Below are 21010 nucleotides of genomic sequence, written 5' to 3' on the forward strand. Positions count from 1 at the left end.
ACCTCTAAGGAGCACGGGTCCAGCTGCTCCTGGCAGACCCCCAGTGTCCCTTCCTCAAGGATCGGCCAGCTGGCCGCTCCGGACTGGCCCTGTGCTGGACCCTGGGGACGTGTCCACCGGTCCCTGCTCTCCCATAGCTCAGTCTGATGGGGGAGGTCAACATGGAAACCTATGGAGCCATGCTGCACCGGGCTGAGAGCAATCATGGGGGGATTCGCTAAGAGCTGGGGTGTCCATGGGAAGGGGCACTGACTGCACCGCCCAAGAGAAAGGGAGGTCTACAAGGAGCACAGGGAGGAGAGGACACAGCCGGGCCCTGAGGATAAGGAGTTCAACAGGCCAGACCCGGGGGACAGGGTGTTTGGGGAAGAGATCACCTCGAGCCAGGGAGACCCAGCGTTCGGGGGCTCTGGGACCAGGGGACATCCGACTCAGGGGGTTGGCTGCAGAGGTGGCCACAGCAGACCACGGAGAAGCCTGGCCTCAACAGTTTGGCCTGGTTTTTTGGGCTGGCGGACGGCTGAGGAGCTCAGAAGCTCAGAGCTGCATTTAGAAAGACAGCTTTAACTATGGTGTCCCAGCCCTGGTCAAGGTCGGGGAGGGGCGGTGGGATGCCAGGTCAGAGGGTGAAGGAGGGACAGACCAGCTGAACCCTGTGGCTGACTGGATGGATGGGCAGGCTGAGGTGCCTGGCAGGCCACGGGCCTGGGGTCTCCGGTTTGGGTGCTGGTGGGGGGGGTGATGTCATTGTCCCGGGGTAGGATAAGAAATGGGGCCTTTATGCCACACTTGTGGGCCCGGAAGGTCCCCGCAGGCCCCAAAACCCAGGCCTGGGATTGAAAGACGGTTGGGGCCCAAATGTTGGCTCTGAGTGCAAAATTCTGAGCAGCACTGGGCTCTTCTCCTGGAGGCAGTTCAGTTCCTTGGCGGAGGTGAAGCAGCGACTGCCCTCTCCCAGGCACTCCAGGCGGAACCCCGCCTGGCAGAGGCAGAGTGAGGGCCAGGCCGCCCCCATGCTGGACAGAGCATATGGGCTGGGCTGTCCCCATCTCCCCCAGGGCCGGAGCCCAGCTCCTGCTCTGCACCTCAGGGCTCCACCAATCCCTCCAGAAAGGATGCCCCTTTCCCCCAGGCCCTGGCCCCTCCCCCTCCCCTCCTTCACAGCTACCCAATCCCTGGCCACCCCTGGGAGTGTCCCCATTTTCCTAGGTGCTAGAATCAGAATGGAACCGCACACTCATTACAGAAAGGGGCAAGGCGAGCGAGGCCGAAACAGAGCCAAAACGCTTACAGTGACTGCATTATGGTGGTGGGACAATGGCTGTTTTTTTTCTTTTTTCTACAATGAAAAATTCATACCCTCACTCAGTGGCTGTGTGCGCCCCAGTGGGGAGAGCTCGGCTTTGGCGTCAGGCCGCCTGAGAGGTCACTTCCTAGCTGGGGACCGTCAGCCAGCCATTTGGCCGCCCTCAGCCTCCGTTTTCTCATCTGTACAATGGGGACAAAAAACACCACCTGACACTTCGGAGGAGCCGGTCACGCCCGGCGCGCAGTGGGCACGCGGCGAGTGCCAGCCGCCGCGCATCACACCCCCGCGTCCTCGCCACCTGCCCGGCCTCCGGAGGAAACTTGAGACGCCCCCACGTGCCAGACGCCGGCGCGGGGCGGGCGCGGGGTCCCCGGGGCGGGCGCCCGCCCACCCTCCCGCCTCACCCCGCCGAGCCGCGCTGCCCCCTTACCCTGGCGGCCGGAGGGCCGGCATCGGTCCCGCAGGAGAGCCCGGGCAGCGGGGCCGGGCTCCGGAGCGCGGGGCGCGGGCGCGGGCAGGGCGCGCGGGGGCGCGGGCCGCGCGCTCCGGGCCGTGCGCCCCGCGGCCGCCGCGTCCTCGCCTCCAGCGCGGGCCTCGCGCGCCCCGGCCGGCCCGGGGGCAGGCCCTGCGCAGCGCCGCGCCGGGTGGGGGGCGGGCCTGGCGGGCCCTGGAGAGGCGCCCGGGCGGCGAGGGCTCCCGGCGGGCGCGGGCGGCGCCGCTGCGGTGGCCCGGCTGCTGAGTGGTGGGACGCGATTTACTGGCTGCAATTCCCGGCGCCCCTCGATGGCACTTAAGAGAGACCGGGAGGGAGCCAAGGAGAGCGGGCGGAGGGCGGGCGGGCGGAGGAGGGGCGGCGGGAGCCGTGCGCGCTGGCGGGGGAGGGGCGCGGGCGCGGGCGGGGGCGGGCGGGAGGTGGGGAGAGGCCCGGATGGAGGCGGCGGGCGGGCGGCCGCGGCGCGCGGGGCTGGGGTGGGTGGGGGCCTCGCCTCTAGCCCCCGCCCACCCTCGCCCGGCACCCCCTGGCACTGGCGCAGTTGGTGGGGTGAGGCCAGCCCCCACCCAACCGGCCCACCCCACCCCAACCTCTTTCTTCCCGATCCCCCACCATCCGAGGGCCCACCCTGCGCAGCATCCTCCCTCTTCACAGCCCCCCACTTCTAAGCAGCCTGCTCCCCCTCCGCGCCCCTCCCATCACCACCGCCTTGGGGATCAAACTCTTGGCCCGTGGGCCCCATCCAGCCAAAGCCATGCTTGGTTTGACCCCATGGTATTTTTTTGGTTTTAATTAAAATTAATTCCCATCATTTAAAAATCGAGAATTTTCACATAAAACCCACATTTCCGGCTTAGTTTCGAAACGAGGAGGCTCAGGCAGGAGCCTCTGCCCTGGCATTGCCACTTGGCAGCCGTCTTGACAGAACCCTGGCCTGCAGCTCGCTGCTGGCCCACCTGGCCGGCCCCGCAGGCCTGTGCCCTGCAAGGCGCCCGTCACACCCCAGTGCCGTGGAAGGCCTCTCTGGGATGCCCATCCTAGCCCCCAGGCCCCTTTTCTAGGACGCCTCTGGCACTGTTCCCCCACCCCCAGGGGCCACCCAGCCTCCCTGCTCCCACCTCCCGCCCTGCCTGGTTCCTCGCAGGCTGGCACAGTGGCCTCCGTGGCTGTGCTCTCGCCACAGGGCTGCTGCTGTCGGGCTGGGTTCTCCCACCCTCCCTGGCTCTGGGCCTGGCGCACAGTAGGCGCTCAGTAAGTGCTGGCTGAGGGGCAACCCAAGAAGAACAGCCGGACTGGGAATCCACGAGGCAGCCCGGGCCATGGTGGGCACAGGGCACCGGTCCCTGCAGCTGATGTTCATTTTAAAAGCCCCAAATGTTCATTCCAGGCGGTTCTTGGCAACCAAGGAAGCTAATGATTTCCACGCTTCGTTTTTTCCCACCTTAATCTCACTGCCAAGGCTTTGGGGCCTCTGCTGCCTCTGCCCTCAGACTGGCATCAGAACCCTCCCAGAGGTGTCCACCTGGGGAGTATCCAGGAGGTTCAGGGAGGGCCCAACTGTGCCTCCCTGGCACCTGTGAAGTCACAGCAGGCCTCGGGGCCACAGGGTCTGAGGGCAGTGGCTGGTCAGGGACCCTGGAGGCCCAGGGAGCCCTCCTGCGCTGGCACAGCTGTGATGACTCCCCTGGGCAGGTGTCTTGGCACCCCTTCATCCTGCTGCTTCCTGAGCAGGGGACAAGAGGGGTCTAGGCAAGGGCCACCCCTTTCCACCACCACACACACCACTGGCTTTTCTAAATATCTATGTCACGAACCCGCCAGATACCAGGATCCCATTGGACAGAGAAAAGACAAGTGCAGAGAAGGTGACCTTGTCAAGGTCACAGACTGGGAGGGCACTGAGCCAGGAGCCTGCAGAGCCCTCCAGAGTGCCCCTGCCCAGCATGAAGTGAGACTCCCACCTCAGGGCTGGATCCAGACTAAGTCTAGGTGAGCCCGGCATGTCATGGAGGAGATGAAGGCACCTGGATCCCAGCACTGGCTCCGGGCAGGCCTCCCTCCCACAGCCTTGCACACCTGGGCAAATGTCCAGAACCTTGTCCCCACCTCCTCAACCCCCACCTCGCCACAGTGGGCCAGCCAGGAGTCCTCTCAGTGAGGGGGCCGGGAAGCAGGCCGAGCTCTGCAGCCAGCAACCACACACAAAACAAAACACGGGCCAGGACCTCAGTGTGCCCACCTGCGATATGGGGGAACAACCCAGCTTCTATGGGCTTTGGGGACACAAACAAGACAGCAGACAAAGAGGAAACACGGAGGAAGGGGAGCCAGGAGGGTAGGGGCTTGGGTTCTGAGGTGAGCTGGTCTGAGTTTGAATCCTGACTTCCCATCCTCCCAGCTGTGACTCCCTGCCCAGGGCCTCCGTTTCCTTCTCTATAGAAAATGTAGGGGCAGATCATAAAGAGACCGACTGACTTAACAGAATGAAATGAGGCTGATGCGGGAAGAGGCACGTGGCACCACTCAGCACAGCCTGGCAATGGTGAAGTTCAAGGCTGTGACCTTGAGGAGGGAGACAGAAGGAACAGAGAAAAGCATGGACCCTGGAGGTTAACATCCTAGCTCCAATGGACCTACTGTGTGGCCTTGGGCAAGTTACACAACCTCGCCCGGCCTCAGTTTCCCTATCTTAAAAAATGGGACCATTAATGACATTTCCCACATCATCTGGTTGTGTTGGGGGTTAAGTCAGATAACTCAGGTCTGATATTTCAAACAGTGCCCAGCACCAGTCATTCTCAAAGAGCATGAGCTCCCTTCTCATTACTCTCTGGGTCAATAGAGGCAGCCAGTCCCGTGCTCAAGGGCCAGAGCAGCCCGGACTGCAGGCCTGGGAGCCCTGAGTGTGCCTAGCCGACAAGCCTTAGTAGTAGTGATGGGCAGGTGAGGGGGGCACCAGCTGGGCCCTCAGAGTCCAGGATTACCCTGGAGGCCGCGGAGAAGGGCCCACCTGGAGAGAGGGGTGAGGAGGCCCGCTGAGAGGCCTTTCCTGGACCCTCTAGCTTCAGTAGCTCCCAGTTTTCCCATTTTACTGTCTGTAACAGGATCAGTATTTAAAATTGTCTTCATTTACCTTTGTTTATAAGCGCTGTGAGGATGGAGATTTTTTGACTGCCCTGGTCCTTGCTGTCCCCCCAGCATCTAGAGCGGTGCCAAGCAGATAGTGGGTGCTCAACAAACCTTTGCCGCTGGAAAATGCTTCTCAGATGGTCACAGTTTGCTAGAAGGATGTGATGGCATTGCCCCCGCCTACAGGCAGCTCCCCTCCTGAGAAGACAGCCCGGTCCAGCTGCTGTCGTCCCCTTGTCATCTCAGCTCCCCCAGAGTGCGGCCAGGAGGCCACAGTCCTCCCTGTTCTGCAGCAGGAAGCATGGCACCATCACTGCTGTGCAATGGGTCTCTTCAACGAGGGAGGGACCCTGGCAATTTTCTGGCTCACGGCTCACTCCAGAGCTGCCTGGCGACAGACAGGCCTGCAGGCCCGGGAGGGCCCGTTCCAGCGCATGCAGCCTGGGACTGCCACCCTAGGGCCCGGCAGGGCTTCTCCGCCCCCGGGGGCTGGAGGGGCTTCCCGGGCGAGCCCCAAGGTGTCATCTGGGGGCTGGGCTCCTGCCCCTCCCCAGCCACAGTCCCTCACGTGTGCACGGCACTCCCCCGTTACAGTTTACAAAGAGCGTTCACAGACATTATCACATCGCTCCTAAACGCCCCCTAAAACCCACAATAAATCTCTCGCTCTGGCTCCGGAGCCCACCGGCTGCTTGCTTCCTAATCAGTGAGCAGAGGGCCTCGGGCTCAGAGCTTGCCAGAGCCGCGCCAGCAGGGGCAGAGGGGGGGCCACGTGGGCGGGTGGCAGGTGGCGGGTGGCAGGCCCAGCTGGGGCGCTGCAGGAGCGAGGAGCAAGCCCTGAGGCCCAATCCTGCGAAGGAGAAAACTGCTCTCTGGACCCCGATGTCTCCTGGGAGAGCGCTGCTGGTGGGGCTTGAGGGGATTTGAGGGGAGGGGTCCGAACCAGACCCCGGCTGTGCAGCAAAGGTTAGAGAGGGAACCAGAGGGCTCCTTAACGTGTGGGAGCGCCCCCAGGGAGGTGGGCTCACGGCCAGGGACCCTCAGCCCCAGCTGGCTTCTCACCTGCTTCTCTCCATCCCCGGAAGACAGTACCCGCCAGTCCCGAGTGCCAGCCTGTGTGCAGGCTTCCTGCTGGTGCCTTCCCTGCCTTGGGAATCCCAGCCCTCTTTGAGGACAGTTCAGACTCCCCCCCAATCCCTCCCCAGGCCCCTCCCAGCTTCCGGAGGCTGCACCGCAGGCCCCCAGCTGGGCTGGCCCCTCTCCCTAATCGCCAGGCCCCTCGCCTTCTTGGTCACTTGTCCTCGGAGGGCAGCTGCTTTGCAGTGGCACGAGGCTGGAGGCTGCTCGTGGGCAAACACCCCAGCCCAAAGGGTGGCAGGGGGAGCTGAGACCCCATGCGACAGGCCCGTGCGCGCTGCTCCTAAGCGTCCAGCCCAACCCGCAGCGCTAGGCAGCCACCGAGAAAGGAGCCCCCAAACGTCTGCGCCAACTCAGCCAGCAGCCGTGGCCAGGGTTTGTTTTCTTACTATGTCCCTTGATTCTCAAAGTTATGGGATCTCAACTTACAAGCTGCGGAAAGTTCAGGAAAGTTTAAATAAGCAGGACGAGGGAGGGCCTGGCCCGAGGGGCTGTGGCGGCCTGGCGGGTGGCCCTCCCGCAGCCCAGGCCTGTGTCCCCCGCCTCGCCCTCCCACCCCCCCCACCCGCCTGCCCATCAGGCGGCGGCTGGGGAAGCCTGGGGCCGACCGCTGGGCCCAGCCAGAGGCGGCTGATCGGCCACAGCGGTGCGTGTGGCGGTGTCACAGCGTGGAACAGGTGGCGGCTCTGAAAGGAGCGGCATTTTCCCGCTTCCTGGATGTGAAGGCCAGCTGCGGGGCCCGAGCCCTGGCGGGCAGAGGCGCCAGCGTCCTGGGGAAGGGCTTGCCCTGCGGTGTGTGAGTGGGTCAGGCGGTGGACTCAGGCCACTGGAGGCGGAGTAACCCCTGTGAGGCCTCGGGACAGACCCGGGACCAGGAGCCCAGAGCCCAGGGAGGCCAGGGGCCCGGCACCCTGGCCTGGGGTCCCAGGTCCTTTCTCCTGATAGGGGACTTGTAGCCAGGAATACAAAGAACTCTTCCCACGCAACAATAAGAGGACAAGGAACCAATGTGAAAATGGGCGAGGAATAGGAACAGACATTTCTCCAAAGAAGACGTACAAGTGGCCAATAAGCACATGAAAAGATGCCAGCATCACCAGTCATTAGTCAAAGCCACGGGGAGATACCATTTCGCTCCCACCGGGATGGCTATCACCCCGACAGGCGATGACAAGTGTTAGCGAGGATGCGGGGGAACCGGAGCCCTCACGTGCTGCCGCGGGGGATGCGAAATGGTGCAGCTGCTGTGGAAACCCATTCCTCCAAGGTTAAACAAGTTACTCCGGTGTGCTCAGTGGTTGAGCGTCGACCTATGAACCAGGAGGTCACGGTTCGATTCCCGGTCAGGGCACATGCCTGGGTTGCGGCTCGATCCCTGGTGTGGGGCGTGCAGGAGGCAGCCAATCAATGATTTTCTCTCATCATTGATGTTTCTATCTCTTTCCCTCTTCCTTCCTCTTTGAAATCAATTTAAAAAAAAAAAAAGGTTACTCTAAAACCCCTAATTCCACCTCCAGGCATCTACTCAGGATAAATGAACACCTGTGTCCACTCAACTTGCACAGAATGTGTGTAACAGCATTATTCACAACAGCCCCAACATGGAAACAACCCAAATGCTCACCGACGGACGGTGGATAAGCAAAGCGTGGACGTGAGGCATATCGGCGCACAGGAATATTATTTGGCCATAAAAAGGGATGAAGTACTACTGTTCATGCTACAACATGAACGAATCAGTCAGAAAAAAATAACAGCAACAGCAACAACAAACATGATGGTCAGTGAAAGCAGCCGGACAGACACAAAGGCCCCAGATCGTCTGATTCCATTTATATGAAACGTCCAGAACTGGCAAATCCATGGAGACAAGAAACAGGTGAGTGGCTACCAAGGGCTGGGAGTAGGGGATGGAGAGTGACTGCTAACGGGTACGTTGTTTCTCTGAGGGATGATAGCACTCTTCTGGAATTAGAGAGTGGTGATGGTTGCACAGCTCTATGAATAGACTAAAACCACCGGACTGTATACTTTAAAGGGTGAATTGTATGTGAGTTGTATCTGAAGAAAGCTAGTTTTTTTAAATGATAGGGTCCCTACATCTCAATCTACCCCATAGGCCCCCAAGAGTTGGCCCTGCCACCTGCCCGGGCTCAGCCCCTGCCCCTCCCAAGCTGGGACAATGGCGGGGTACGAGGTAGCGGATGCCCTGATGTGGTCTGGCTGAGGCCTGCCTCGGCCTTGCTCTAGCGTCCCCTCTTCCTGAAGCTCTAGCGATCCCTTCTTTCCCCACTTGCTGCTCAGCCTCTGGATCTCAGCTCAGATACCTGATCCCAGACTCCATGACTGATTCTCTTTCCTCTCACAGTCCCCAGCCTTCGATGCAATCATGGTGCCAGCATGGAGGAGGTGCACAGTGCGCCTTAGCCAAATGAGTGAAGCAAGAACAAGAAGCCCAGTCTGAGGCTAGATGTCGGGAGGGCGGGCTGCAAAGGGGGCAGGTGGGCTGAGGAGGGCCTGTGCCAGGAGGGCTTTCCTCCAGGCAGTGGGAAACCACGGGGATGAGGAAGGCAGCATGACAGACTCCAGTTCCAGAAGGACCCTTTGCCTGCTCTACAGGGGATGGACCAGCAGCACAACGCTGGACATGAGGCCCGGAGAAGGCCATGGCCTTAGTCCACGTCTGGAGAGTAGGACCCAGCTCCCCCCACCCCCACACACCACCTGTTCCACACATCCTCCCCTACCCCATGCTTCGGGGCTCACTATGCCCTTTCCCCCTCTCTGCCGGGTATGAAGGCCACCCCCTCAGACCTGCCCTCCCTGAGCCCTGCCAGCATGGAGCCCTCAACTCTGCCAGGCTTTTCCGGAACCTGAACCAGGAGGCATGACCTGACCAGAGTTTTTAGTGAAAGTGACTTCATTTGAAATGACTTAGAAATACTTAACAATCAAATCACATGTAGTCATAAATGTGTCGAGTGGCCTGAAATTGAAAGGAATTAAGAGTATTCTTTGGCCTCATTCTGCCCCGTGGAGACGTTACTTCCAGCCCAGGCACACTGGATGTCGAATCCTCAAGGGCAGGGACCTGTCTGTCCAGCTCATGGACAGGTGGGAAGCGGGATGGAGGATGGAAAGGAAGGGAGGGACGGGAGGAGGGCGGGTTGATGTGTGGGTGAATGGATGGGTAGGAGGACGCGTGGGGAGGGTTCATATCGGCCCATGGACCACTTGAAGTCCAGCCGCAGCCCAGAGCACAGAGAGGGTGGCCCTTCCTGGGGCTGGGCTGGGGTCCACGGAGCCCCCCATGGGCGGGAAAGAACCACCATAGCCTCCCTGAAGGCCTCCTCTGAGCCTCTAGGCCAGCAAATGGACCAGAACTCACTGGAGTCAGCCTCAACACCTCCTCTCTCTCTCTCTCTCTCTCTCTCTCTCTCTCTCTCTCTCTCCCTCTCTCTCCTCTCTCTCTCTCTCTCTCTCTCTCTCACACACACACACACACACACACACACACACACTCCATCAGCAAATCCTATTAGATTATTTTCAACAGCCTCCCATTCGTCTTGCTGGTGCTGCCCTTGCCCCTCCCCCAGTCTATTCTCAAAGCAGCAGCCAGAGGGATCCTTTTAAATGGTGAGTCCAGGAGGCCTCACCATCTGGCCCCCATTTCCTCTCTGAGCTCATCTGCTCCCCCCTCCCCCCCCTCCCTCCCCTCCAGCCACACCGGCCTCCTCCTGGTCCCCCACCTCGTCCCCCACCAGGCCAGCCTCCTCCAGCTCCAGGCCTGTGCTCTGGCTGTTCCGTGGGCTGAATGCTCTTCCCCAGAGAGCCATCTGACTCGCCCCTCACCTCCCTGCAGCCTTTGCTCAAAGGTCACGTTCTCAATTAGAGTTTCTTGGACACCTTTTTTTTTTTTTTTAAATCCACCCCTTGTTTCCCTTTCCTGTTTTATTTTTCTTCTTAGCACTTATCACTCTGGACAATAATATATTTCACTTTCAATATTTCTTATTTTAATTTTTTATCTGTGTTCCTCAATCAGAATGTGGTCGCCGTGAAGGCAGGGGTCTTGTCCACTGCTGTGTGCCCAGAACTGAGCACAGGATCTGCGGGGCACGTATGCAGAATGGATGGATGAATGAATGAATGAATGAATGGACCTTTCAGGGGCCTGGTTTGCTCCTCCTGGGCCCCCTGCCCAGGCTCAACCCCCACACAGGTCCTCCCTACCCCATCACTGTCTTTATCCCTGCCCAGCAGCCCCCAGGGACTGCCTCCCTCACCCTCCGGCTGCCCACCCTCTCTCAGAGGCCGCCAGGATGGGCACAGCCACAGTGGCTCCAAGCTGAGTTCAAGGGAAGACAACCAGGACTGGTTCCGAGCCACTGACACGGCACCTTCCGCAGCAGCCGGGACTCCTCCAAACACCACCCCCGGCCCCCAGTGGACATCCTCCTGCTTTTCCCCCAGGAACCCCCCACTTTCCTACCCGAGCCTCCACCCACCTGGCTGAGTAGACAGAGCGGACTGACTGGGGTGGCAGGGCCACCGAACGGAGGAAGGAACGAGCGCGGAGGTGCCCAAGGCCCCCAGCAAGGTCCCAGGCTTGCCTGGTGCCGGGGCCCAGTGTGGCTGGCTGGCCCCGGACACTGAGCCGAGGGCGGAGAGTCTCCAAGCCCCTCCGACCCGTGAGCCGCGCCGGTGTGAGCTCCAGCGCGAGCAGGGAGGACTGAGGGAAAAGGTCCGTGAGCAGTGCCGGCTCCCCGCAGCCCTCACGGGGACTTCACGTGGTTTGTGGCCGCAGAGACATGGCTCTGGAGACCTGGGGGAACCCGTTGGCCTTGGAGGTCATGTGTGTGCATGGATGTGCATGTGTGTGTATTTGTGCTCATGTGTGCACACATGTGTGCATATGTTATGTAGGGTGCAGGACTCATGAACAGACAGATCACTGTGGGCCCCCAAATCCATGTCATCTCACCTCAGTGAGCTCAAGGGGTGGCCTAGAGATGGGGAGGGGCACCCAGGACGGAGAGGAGAGAGTGTCTGGACCATTCAGCCAGGGGCACAGCAGGCCACAATCCTAACCAGCACACCGCACAGCACAGGCAGCCAGACCCCAGTACCGGAGCCGCTCACTCACTGGATTTCAGGCCGGCGGCCAGTCTGCCTGAGCCTCAATTACATGATCTGCCAAATGGGTTTAATGTGGTCGAGATTAAACAAGATGATGGAGGCATTCATACATGGTCACTTTAGGCTCCCGGCCGTGTCATGAGAGCTCTCATGTGCACAGGAGAAGCGGCTGCCCATTCATTCCAGAAGCACCACTGAGCCCCATCTCTGCCTGGTGGTGAACAGGGCCCCAGACACAAAGCCTCGCCCCCCAGGGACTCACCACTAATAATGGTCATGTGCTTGACCGGGTGTCCAGCTGGCTGACTTTCAGAGGCACACGTTTGCTGCCTTATCAGCACAGTCTCACTCAGGCCCTTAGAGGACCCGGTGAGTTGGGGCTGCCACAGTCAAATGAAAAAACAGAGAGGGGAAGTAACTGGCCGGCGGTCACCCCGTGGCAGAGCCAGGATCCGAAAAGAGGAACTTCCCACCACACTCAGACAGAACAGAAAGCTGCACGCCCTGGGTCACTGTGCAAATCGAGGCAGCGCTTGGGGCTGTGGGAACGCTGGGAAGGAGGGTTTTGAGAGAGGCGGCCCAGGAAGGGGCTGGCAAGCAACACCACCAAGCAGGGACTTAAAGACATGAAGGCTCGGGCATACCGGGGGATCGAACCTGCAACCCGGGTACGTGCCCTGACCAGGAATGGAACCTGCATCCCTTCGGAGCACGGGATGACGCTCCAACGGACTGAGCCACACGGGCCAGGGCTCAAGAATTATTCGAGTGAAGCAAGGAAAGCCCCTAACAGAGTCACTACCGGCTCAACAAACATCAGTTGCCTGGAGCACCATGACAGAGCCCACTGGGTCCCGAGAGCCATCCCCTGGCTGGGGAGCCAGGAAGCCAAGGAAAGCGGGAGGCTCCAGGGCAGCCTGGGTGATTGGAGCAGAGAGGTTATTCCAAAGTTGAAAAGGGAGCTCCGCCTCCCGGAGGCCAGAGTCGGTGGTGGCAAGAGACCTGAGTCTGCCCTCAAAACCATGCTTGCCAAAGGTCGTTGCGGGGCCTCCCAGTTACTCAAGGGGCTGGCCATGATCCAGTCCAGCTGACAGGCGAGACCAAGAGGCAGATGTCAGGGGCTGGCCCTCCCCGGCCTGGACCTCCAGCTCCCCAGACAGGGAGGCAGCAGGGGCCTGCTCCACAGAGCAGGGCTATTGGCGGTGGCCCCTTCCCCACTCTGTGCTCAGAGCCTGTTACAGGGGAAGCGTGGGCGCTCCGGGCGGGGACGGTGGCACTTACCAGGCCCTTTACCAGAAAGGGCCCCTTAACTGCCTTAACTGGCAGCTGGGAAGTCATATCCCCGTTTCACAGGTAAAGAAACTGAGTCTTGGAGAGGGTGAAGGAACTTGGACTTAAGCCCCTCTGACCTTAATCTGCCCTCCCCCACGTGCAGAGGCTGCTGAACTCCAGTGATAGCAGGGGGCTCGCTCCTGCAGACTCCCTCTTGGGCAACTGGAAGAAAGCGCTTCTCAGTGTGAGCTGAGACTGGCCCCTGAAACTCCCACCGTGGGCACCAGCTCTCAGCAGCACATGGAGCCAGGCCCTCTGTCCCCACAGCAGCCGTCACACAGTGAGCACAGGACAGCCCAGCCCACCACTGGGCCTCCCTCAGGTCACTGCTCCTCCCTGAGCTCGGCGTCCTGAGCTGAAAACGGGGATAAGAACAGCCCCTGCGTGAGGGGTGGTGCTGAGGTTGTAGGGAGTCGATAAGCCTAGAACATTCCAGAGTCTTCAGAGAAGCTCTAACCAAGGAGAGAGGCTCTGAGAACTTTCCAGAGGCCTGACTCGCCTGCCCAAAGGAGGAAGTGGCCTTGATCTGAGACCCCTGTGGTGGGGGCAGGGCTCCATCGCAGTCACGAGTGGCTTTTATCTGCAAGATCCTGGCTCCCCCAGAATGGACACCAGCTCAGGCAGCCCACCCAAAGGATGTAGCTGGGTCTTGTTAAAGGGGGTGGGGCCAGGTAGGTCTGGGTTCAAGTCCTTCACTGGCCATCCATCCGTCAGCTATGTGCTGACGTAGCTGCTGGTACCCCTCTGCTCTGAACAGTGGCTTCTCCAGCCTCAAAGGGGACCTATCTCTCAGGGCTGTATCTCTCAGCAGAGTGTGAGGCCAAACTCTGGCAGCTCCTCGAATGCAGAACTGAGCACGCCCCAGGCCTGGCCCATACTGGGGACATGCAGGCCACCACCATCATTGTCTTGCCTGCCTCTCTGCTCATTGAGGAAGGGACTGGAGAAATACAGCCTGGGAGAAAGGCCCATGTCTTTGCACATTCTGTTCCCCCTGCTGACCATGCTCTTCCAGGCAGACTTCTCTCTCCTCTCAGGCCGACCCCTGGCTCCCATCTAGGCTCTGGGACCTTGGACAGAATAAGCCCTGAGCTATCCGCTTTTGCCTCTAAAATAGGAATGACTATATGCCCTACAGGGATTGGTGTGAGGATCAAGTGGGTTAAGCCATGTAAAGTGCCCAGAATAAGGTGATGGCAGGTGCTCAATAACAAGACCCACCCGCTGTACTGCATCCAGAGAAGGCGGTATGCCCCACCTCCCGGGAGGACGGACAGACAGGGCAGAGAAGAGCAGTGCACAAGGCCTGAGTGTAAGGCACCAGGGGCCCAGATAAGGAGGGGTACTTTATCCCCTTTGGGCGATGGGGAGCCATGGAAAGTTCTGTGCAGAGATGAGGGCTGTTCCATTCAGTCCTTGGTTATCATCCACCTGTGCTCAGTCTGACACACCCTCCCCTCCCAAGCCCAACAGTCCTACCCGGCACCTGCCTGCGGGTTCAGAGGCACAGCTCACAGCAACAGCTGGCACTTGCTGTTGCTCACTACGCCAGTCCTTCCGCAGCCCAGGAGGTTGGTATGAGGCTGGTCCTATTATTATTATGGTTTGACAAATGAGGAAACCAAGGCACAGAGAACATCGCACCGATCCGTGTCATCATGCAGGTGGTGGCCTGCAGAGTTAGGATGCAAACCCAGCCAGTGGACTCGGCTCCAGAATCTACACTGGCCTCTCCTGCTCTGAGAGGGACCCAGAGCCCTTTGAAGGGACTGGGCATCAGGGAGCATCCAGCTGGCAGGGTAGGGTCACTGGGCCCATTCATGGGCCGAGACTAAGGGGTGATGTGACTGGTCCAGGATCTCACAGCTTGTCTACAGGATCTGGGACGCCAATGCAGGTATTAGACTCCAGATGCCTGTGCCAGGGCCTGGCAGGCACGATACCTGCAACCCTGCGCTCCGTGGCCTGGGCCTGCATCAGGGGTGAGCTCTCAGCGGGGGCTATTCTGAGGTCCTCGTACCCCTTTGGGGAGGGGGAAGACACTGGATCCCCCTCCAAGGCTGCCCTGGGGCTTCTGTCAGGGGCCCCTACGCTGTCCTTCCTCTTCAGACGTTGTCCTTTCAAAGAGGTTTTTCATCCCATGAAATGCCTGGCCCATTGGTCTGGCCCTGCCCTGCGGAGAGGAGTCTGGAAAGCAGACTGAGCTGCATCCCTAACAGTTCCACAGCCAGGAAGCCCAGCAGAGGAAAATGCAATGTTTGCAGACCGGGTCAGGCCCACGGTCACTTCATAAAAATGGATTCCTGGGAAAACATAAACCAGCAATTTACCCTGTGAATTTTATTGGCAAAAACAAAAAACAAAAAAACCAGCTATCCTATGTGAATAACAAGGTAAAGAGGGAGCTGCACCACTCCTTTCTTAGGGAATAAGGACAAAACTCAACAGAAAAGAGCTGCTCACGTGCAGCTCAGGTCTGATTCATTAGCTGCTCTCGTCTCATAAACACCAGCATCTCTGCTAAAATAGGACGACGTCCAAAAGATCTGTTTGCTTTTTAAAAAATGGTCTTCCATACAGGGCAAGGCTCAGGTTTATTTTTTGGGTTTTTTGTGGGTTGTTTTTTTTTAACAAAGCTCACATCCTCCTGACTCCGTGCCTGTAACCACGGCCAGAGGGAAACTGATTTCAGAATCCATCTGATATGTCGGATTTCTTTGTGGCATCCACTTCATCGCTCAGCAGCCAGCCATGATGTCATAAGCCCATCAGATTTCCGGTAGGGGAAACGCTGGGGGATTGCAGGAATGGATGCCGCTTCCCCGGCAGGAAGGGGTGGGGAGGGGCTGGGTGTGTTTGGGAGACAGGGGACTGGAGGCAGGCTCGGTGTCTGTGATATTAAATGTCAGGCAGAACCTGAAAAATCCAGCCACCCAGATGTTTTCTAAATATCCAGATGTCTGGCAGCGAGCAGACCATGCTCCCCGACACCCGGCCCCCCCTCCCGTCCCAGGAGGCGCTCGACATTTTGGCTCTGACCTCGGGTCGACGGTGAGTGCACGCTGCCAGGAGCCGTAATCCTCCGGGCTGCCCACCCTCGGATTTGGAATTTTTTTCGAATCTTTACACATGGATGACAGGAGTAACTAGGTCCAGATTTTTAAAAGCTGTTGAAGCAGTGATTTGAAAAGTTCAGTCCCTGGAATTAGCTTCCACAGAATACACGATGGAAGCCAAAAAGGAGGGGGGAAAAAACCCTCAGCCAACACACGCACAAACATATGTGACTCGTGAGCCACGGGACTTCAAAGCCCCAAACAAAGCCAGCGCGTCTGAGGACCGAGGACCAGAGGCACGGAGAAGCACGGAGCCCTCCCCCAGGAGCGAGCTTCCCAAACCAGCAAACCACCCAACAGCTTTGTTCTTCCTGACAAAGCCCCTCGCTTCCCAGCTACAGACAGTTGCCAGCGAAAGCCCAGGGTAGAACTAATTTACACTCAGACTCCAGGCGGCAGGAGCATGAAGTACAGAAACGGGGCTGGCTCTGCCTGGGAAGCTGCTCTCACCCCCGCGATGGGGACTCCCCGGCCTGGGGGAGCCCCGCAGGCCACAGCCTAGCAGAGTCCTGACTTCAGGAGGCCTGGCCACACGCCCACTGAGGCCACCGCGATGGGGACTCCCGGGCCTGGGGGAGCCCCGCAGGCCACAGCCTAGCAGAGTCCTGACTTCAGGAGGCCTGGCCGCATGCCCACTGAGGCCACCGCTGGGGCCTGTGACATCACAGCTAATCATTGCTCCTGAAAACGAGCCAAGCACGGCAGGCCCCTGAGGCCCAAACCCTCTGACTTCACTGGGAGCCAGGAGGGGAGGCTGCTGGGGAGGGGCCAGGTCCAATTAGAACTTAGTGCTCTGATGATGAAAAGAGAGGGGGTGGGGGGAAGAGTCTGGCAAAGGGTAGGAGGAGGCGAGTGGGGGGGCTCAGGGCTGGAGGTGGGGGGCTTTGTGGCCTCCTCTCCTAGAACAGTGGTCAGCAAACTCATTAGTTAACAGAGCCAAATATCAACAGGACAACAATTGAAATTTCTTTTGAGAGCCAAATTTTTTAAACTTAAACTATATAGGTAGGTACATTGTTATTAACTTAATTAGGGTACTCCTAAGGCTTAGGAAGAGCCACACTCAAGGGGCCAAAGAGCCGCATGTGGCTCGAGAGCCGCAGTTTGCCAACCACGGTGACCTAGAACAAACCCTGTGCTTTTCAGATTTGAAAACTGAGGGCCAGGAGCGCCTGCATGGCCCGCCCAAGGTCACCAGGCTAACCAGCGGGACAGCCAGTCCTGGGGAACAGAGAACACGGGTCTGGCATGGCACAGCCCTTCCCTGGACGTTATCTAATGGAATCCTTTCATCACTCTGTGAGGGAAGGCTTATCATTAACCTCAGTTTCCAGAGGAGCTAGTGGAGGCGCAGAGAGGTTAAGTAACTGCCCAAGGTCACACAGCAGTTGTCAGAGGTTCAGACCAAGTCATTAGCGGAACTTGGTCACTGACTCCGAATCCAGTGCTCTCTCTCTGCTGGATGGGGGGAGGCAGTTAAAGTTGCTCGGGGAGCTGTGAATCTGATTTAAACACATATTTTAAAAGCTGGTGATCCCCACAGAACAGAAGGAAGTAAATCATTGCAAATTAAATTTTTTAAAGCAATTCCAGTCAGGAGGCTGAATGACTGGGTGAGGGGGGAGCTGCTTGTATTCTGTCCCTGCCAGAGGCTGAATAAAGCATGTAGGCGCTCCTCTAGCCCTGCATGAATGGAGGCCGCCCAACCCCCTGAAGGGGGGGGGGGGCACTAAGAGCTCTGTCGGGCACCTCTGAGAGCATAGTCTGCCACAGGAAAAGTGCCAGGCGCGCAGGTCTGACAGCACCAGCGAGGAGACATTCACTGAGCAGAGCAACAACAAAAAATAAAAATAAGTCGGTCCCTCTGGGCCTGATTCTTACTTTCCAGCCAGGATTTAAATGAGCTGCAGGTCACCTGGCAGTATGAGGCCTGACTCTAGGTCAGAGAGGCGCTGCCCAGGGTGCTGTCTGCCCTGGGTGGGAGGCGGGAGGTGGAGGCCAGGCAGTTACTGTCTGGCCCTGAGCCCTGGCCTTCCTGGGGAGCCTACTGGCCCCCACCTTCTCCCAGAGTCTCACTGGAAGGCTTGGGGCAGGAGGTTGAGGAACAGGCTGGTCAGAGCTAAGAGGACAGGCACTGTCCAGGCCCCTTCTCCCGCCTGGGCAGGTCCACTCCCGGGGCCAGCCTGGGCAGGTCAGTGGGCCATCGGCGCCAGGCCTCTCCCTGCTCTCTGCCCCACCAGCTGTTTTCTTTTACTCTGTTCCTGTGAATGGCAAATGGCGTGTGGAGCCCAAGACTCAGGCCAGCGAAGGGGAATGGGTCATCTGGACGCCTGAGCTGGCTGAGCGGCTCCCGTCTTTCTGGGGAAATTCTACTCATTCTTCACTGGCTTTGCCTACCATTTACCCAGAAGAGATTCAGGTCGTGCCCTCATTGCACTTACAATGGGGGGCAGGGGGAGGGGGGACATTGATCCAATAATGACATAAAAATGTCCCTGGAAGGAGTGGCCCCAGACGACCAGAGCCGGTTCTAGGGAAGCGTCAGGTCAGGGGGAGTCAGAGAAGCTTCCGGGGCCCAAAGGCTGAGGAGGCCTTAATCCCTGTGGCTCACTGTCACCTCCACAGAGAAGCCTTCCCTGATGCCCACCCAGGCTGCCTCCCGTCCCTGTGCCCATTCCCTTCCTGGCTGTGTTTATCAGCTATGTCCCTGCTCTGTTCTGGAAGTCCCAGAGGGCAGAGGCTGGGTCTGTCCTATTCGCCACTGAGCTGCCATGCCTAGGACACAGATGTTTAACGGCTACTTGTGGATCCAAAAATAAACAACAGCCCGGCTGGTGTGGCTCAGTGGTTGAGCACTGACCTATGAATCAGGGCACATGCCAGGATTGTGGGTTTGATCCCCAGTAGGGGGTGTGCAGGAGGCAGCCAATAGATGATTCTCTCTCATCATGAATGTTTCTCTCTCTCCCTCTCCCTTCCTCTCTGAAATAAAAAATATATATTTTTAAAAATAATAATTAATAAATAAATAACATGTGCAAAAGACCTGTGGTAGGAGGAACCACCAAGACTAGGAGGGTGTGGGAGTAAGAAGGGGGCAAAAGACAGAGAGCAGCGGGAGATGAGATGCAGTCACCCCATCTGCCCCCAGCACAGCACCCCTGGGGATGAGGTAGGTGGGCAGTAGCATCACATGCACCATACTCTCCCTCTCCACCACTGTCTTCCCTCCTCCATCCATTCCCTTGGCTGGTACTGTGGGGCCACCTGGAGCCACAAAGAGGCAGCAGGAGGCAGATCCAGGAGTCCCAATCCAGGGCCTTCCCACACACCCCCAGTCCCATCTGCACCCCCCCCCCCCCCCCCACACACACACACACACACACACGCTACCGAATTTGGCCCCCTTTCTCCTCATTGAGGCGGAAGTGGAGGGAGAGAAGCAGCTGGGCTCTGGGCTGGACCAGACCGGTTTGCCTCCCTCGGCTGTTAGCGGAGTGTGTAGGGACCCCACGCTGGCGCGGGTCCCTCGGGTTCCCCCCTCGGAGCTGGCAGAGCGGGTGCTTGGCGAACTTGTCTGCAAGGCTCAGTCCATCTCCTCTGGGTTCCCTAGAGGACTCAGTTCTGCAGCAGCGGAGGCCGGGTTCTGGGCTCCCGGAGCCACGCACCCGGGGAGGCCCCATGTGGGGTGCGGCGGGGCGCAGTCCCCCAGCGCGGCGCCTCCAGCGGCGCCCAGACCCGCTCCGCCGCCCGCTGCGCGCCCTGCGCAAACTTTCCGCGTCTGCCACCGCCCGCGTCCACACCTGCCCGCGGTTCCGCCCGCGTCCACACCTGCCCGCGGTCCCGCCCGCGTCCACACCTGCCCGCGGTCCCGCGGCGCCAGCCGCCAGCCACCAGCCACCAGCGCGGGTTCCCACCGCCTCGCCTGCCCCGGGTCCGAGAGGTGCCGCGGGCACAGTCGGCGTCTCCACCGCCTGGCCGTCCGCGAGGTGGCCGGCTGCCAGGCTCAGCCTTAGGGGTCCGCCGGGACTGCCTGGGGGCCCAGCCGGAGTAGCCGGGGTCCCGGGAGCGCCGGCGCTGGTCTGCACCGCCTCGGCGGCCCCAGGTCACGGAAGACGCCCCGCTCCGGGGCCGCGTCCACACCACCCAGCGATGCTTCGTCACCGAACCGCGTCCACATCGCTCAGGGCCCCCGAGACCCTACAGAGCGCGGACCCGAACGCAGACCCCGCGACAGCCGCGCAGTGTGCGTGTGCGTGTGTGTGTTGGCGGGGGCCGGGGGTGGCCCACTCCTTTCCCGGTGCCCCCGACGCCGGGCGGAGCTGCCCGGGCTGCTTACCTTGCCCGGCCCTCACGCTCCTGTCCCGGCGGGGCGGTCTCTTTCATACATTTTGCAATATTGTCGACGGCGAAAGAAAATATTATAAATCCTCTCTCGGCCACGTGGCTGTCCCCCCACCTCCCCCCGTTCCTCCTTTTGCGGCCTTTAGGACAATACTCGACCCCCGCCGCCGGCCGCTGGCCCGGGGGCTCCAGGCAGGCGCGGCCGGCCGACGCGGGGCGGGGCGGGGCCGGGGGCGGGGCCGGGGGCGGGGCGGGCGGGGCACCGGCGCTCCGGCCGCCCTCCGGGGGGAAGCCGTGGCCCGCGACCAGCGCTCCTGTTCCGGCTGCTGATTGGTCGGCCAACCGGCGATGCTGACGCCTGATTGGCTGAGAGGAAGAACGGGCTCAGGCCGTGGGGGTGGGGGTTAAGGGTTTCATCCTTCGCCTTTTCTCTACGGTCCCCACCGTTCTCTTTCGGGCCCCCTGACATCTGCAGGCTTTTCCTGGCCGTTTCTGTGCCCTCCAGCATAACACTTAACCACCCGAGTTTGTTTGTTTTTGTCCTTTTCTACCAAATAGGGAGGACCTTGAGGTCGGCACCCAAGGTTCGCGCCGCTCACCACTGTATCCCCCAGGCCGGGCACACAGTAGGTGCTCAAAACGGGTTTGCCGATTAGGTTTCCGGAAAATGTGCGCACAGGTTTTTAGCGCTATCGCTACGGCTGGTGTTGCTGTTCTCCTTTAAGATCAGGGAGGCTGGGGTGCGGGAAATGCTGTCGCCTGGGAGTGAATGGGGGCACTGAAAGTGGGACATGCTTGCATCCCGGACCTCAGATCACACAGCGATGCCCCGTGGAGGGTCAGGGCCTCAGTTTCCCATCTATCAAAGCGAGTGTTGGATTGGAGCGGATGTGTTAGAAGACACGTTATTTCAATGAACACACTACTGTACTTAGCTCTGCGCTTGGGCACAGTGCGTTAGGAATGAGACAGCCCCAGCCTCCCGGTTAAAATCCCGGGAGCCCGCTG

At 59.7% G+C, this 21010-nt stretch overlaps 1 protein-coding gene across 2 annotated transcripts in view; it reads right to left on the reverse strand.

Moving 5' to 3' along the window:
- TCF20 (transcription factor 20) overlaps positions 1-20091 on the reverse strand; it is a 160314-nt gene extending 140223 nt beyond the window's left edge. For both annotated transcript variants that reach the window (XM_036297296.1, XM_036297294.1), the window contains exon 1: positions 19998-20091. The gene's annotated coding sequence lies outside the window, so the exon portion shown is untranslated. The remainder of the gene's footprint in view (positions 1-19997) is intronic.
- Between the last annotated feature and the right edge of the window lie 919 nt (positions 20092-21010).

Source organism: Myotis myotis, unplaced genomic scaffold (assembly GCF_014108235.1).
Source record: "Myotis myotis isolate mMyoMyo1 unplaced genomic scaffold, mMyoMyo1.p scaffold_m19_p_3, whole genome shotgun sequence".
Classification (NCBI taxonomy): domain Eukaryota; kingdom Metazoa; phylum Chordata; class Mammalia; order Chiroptera; family Vespertilionidae; genus Myotis; species Myotis myotis.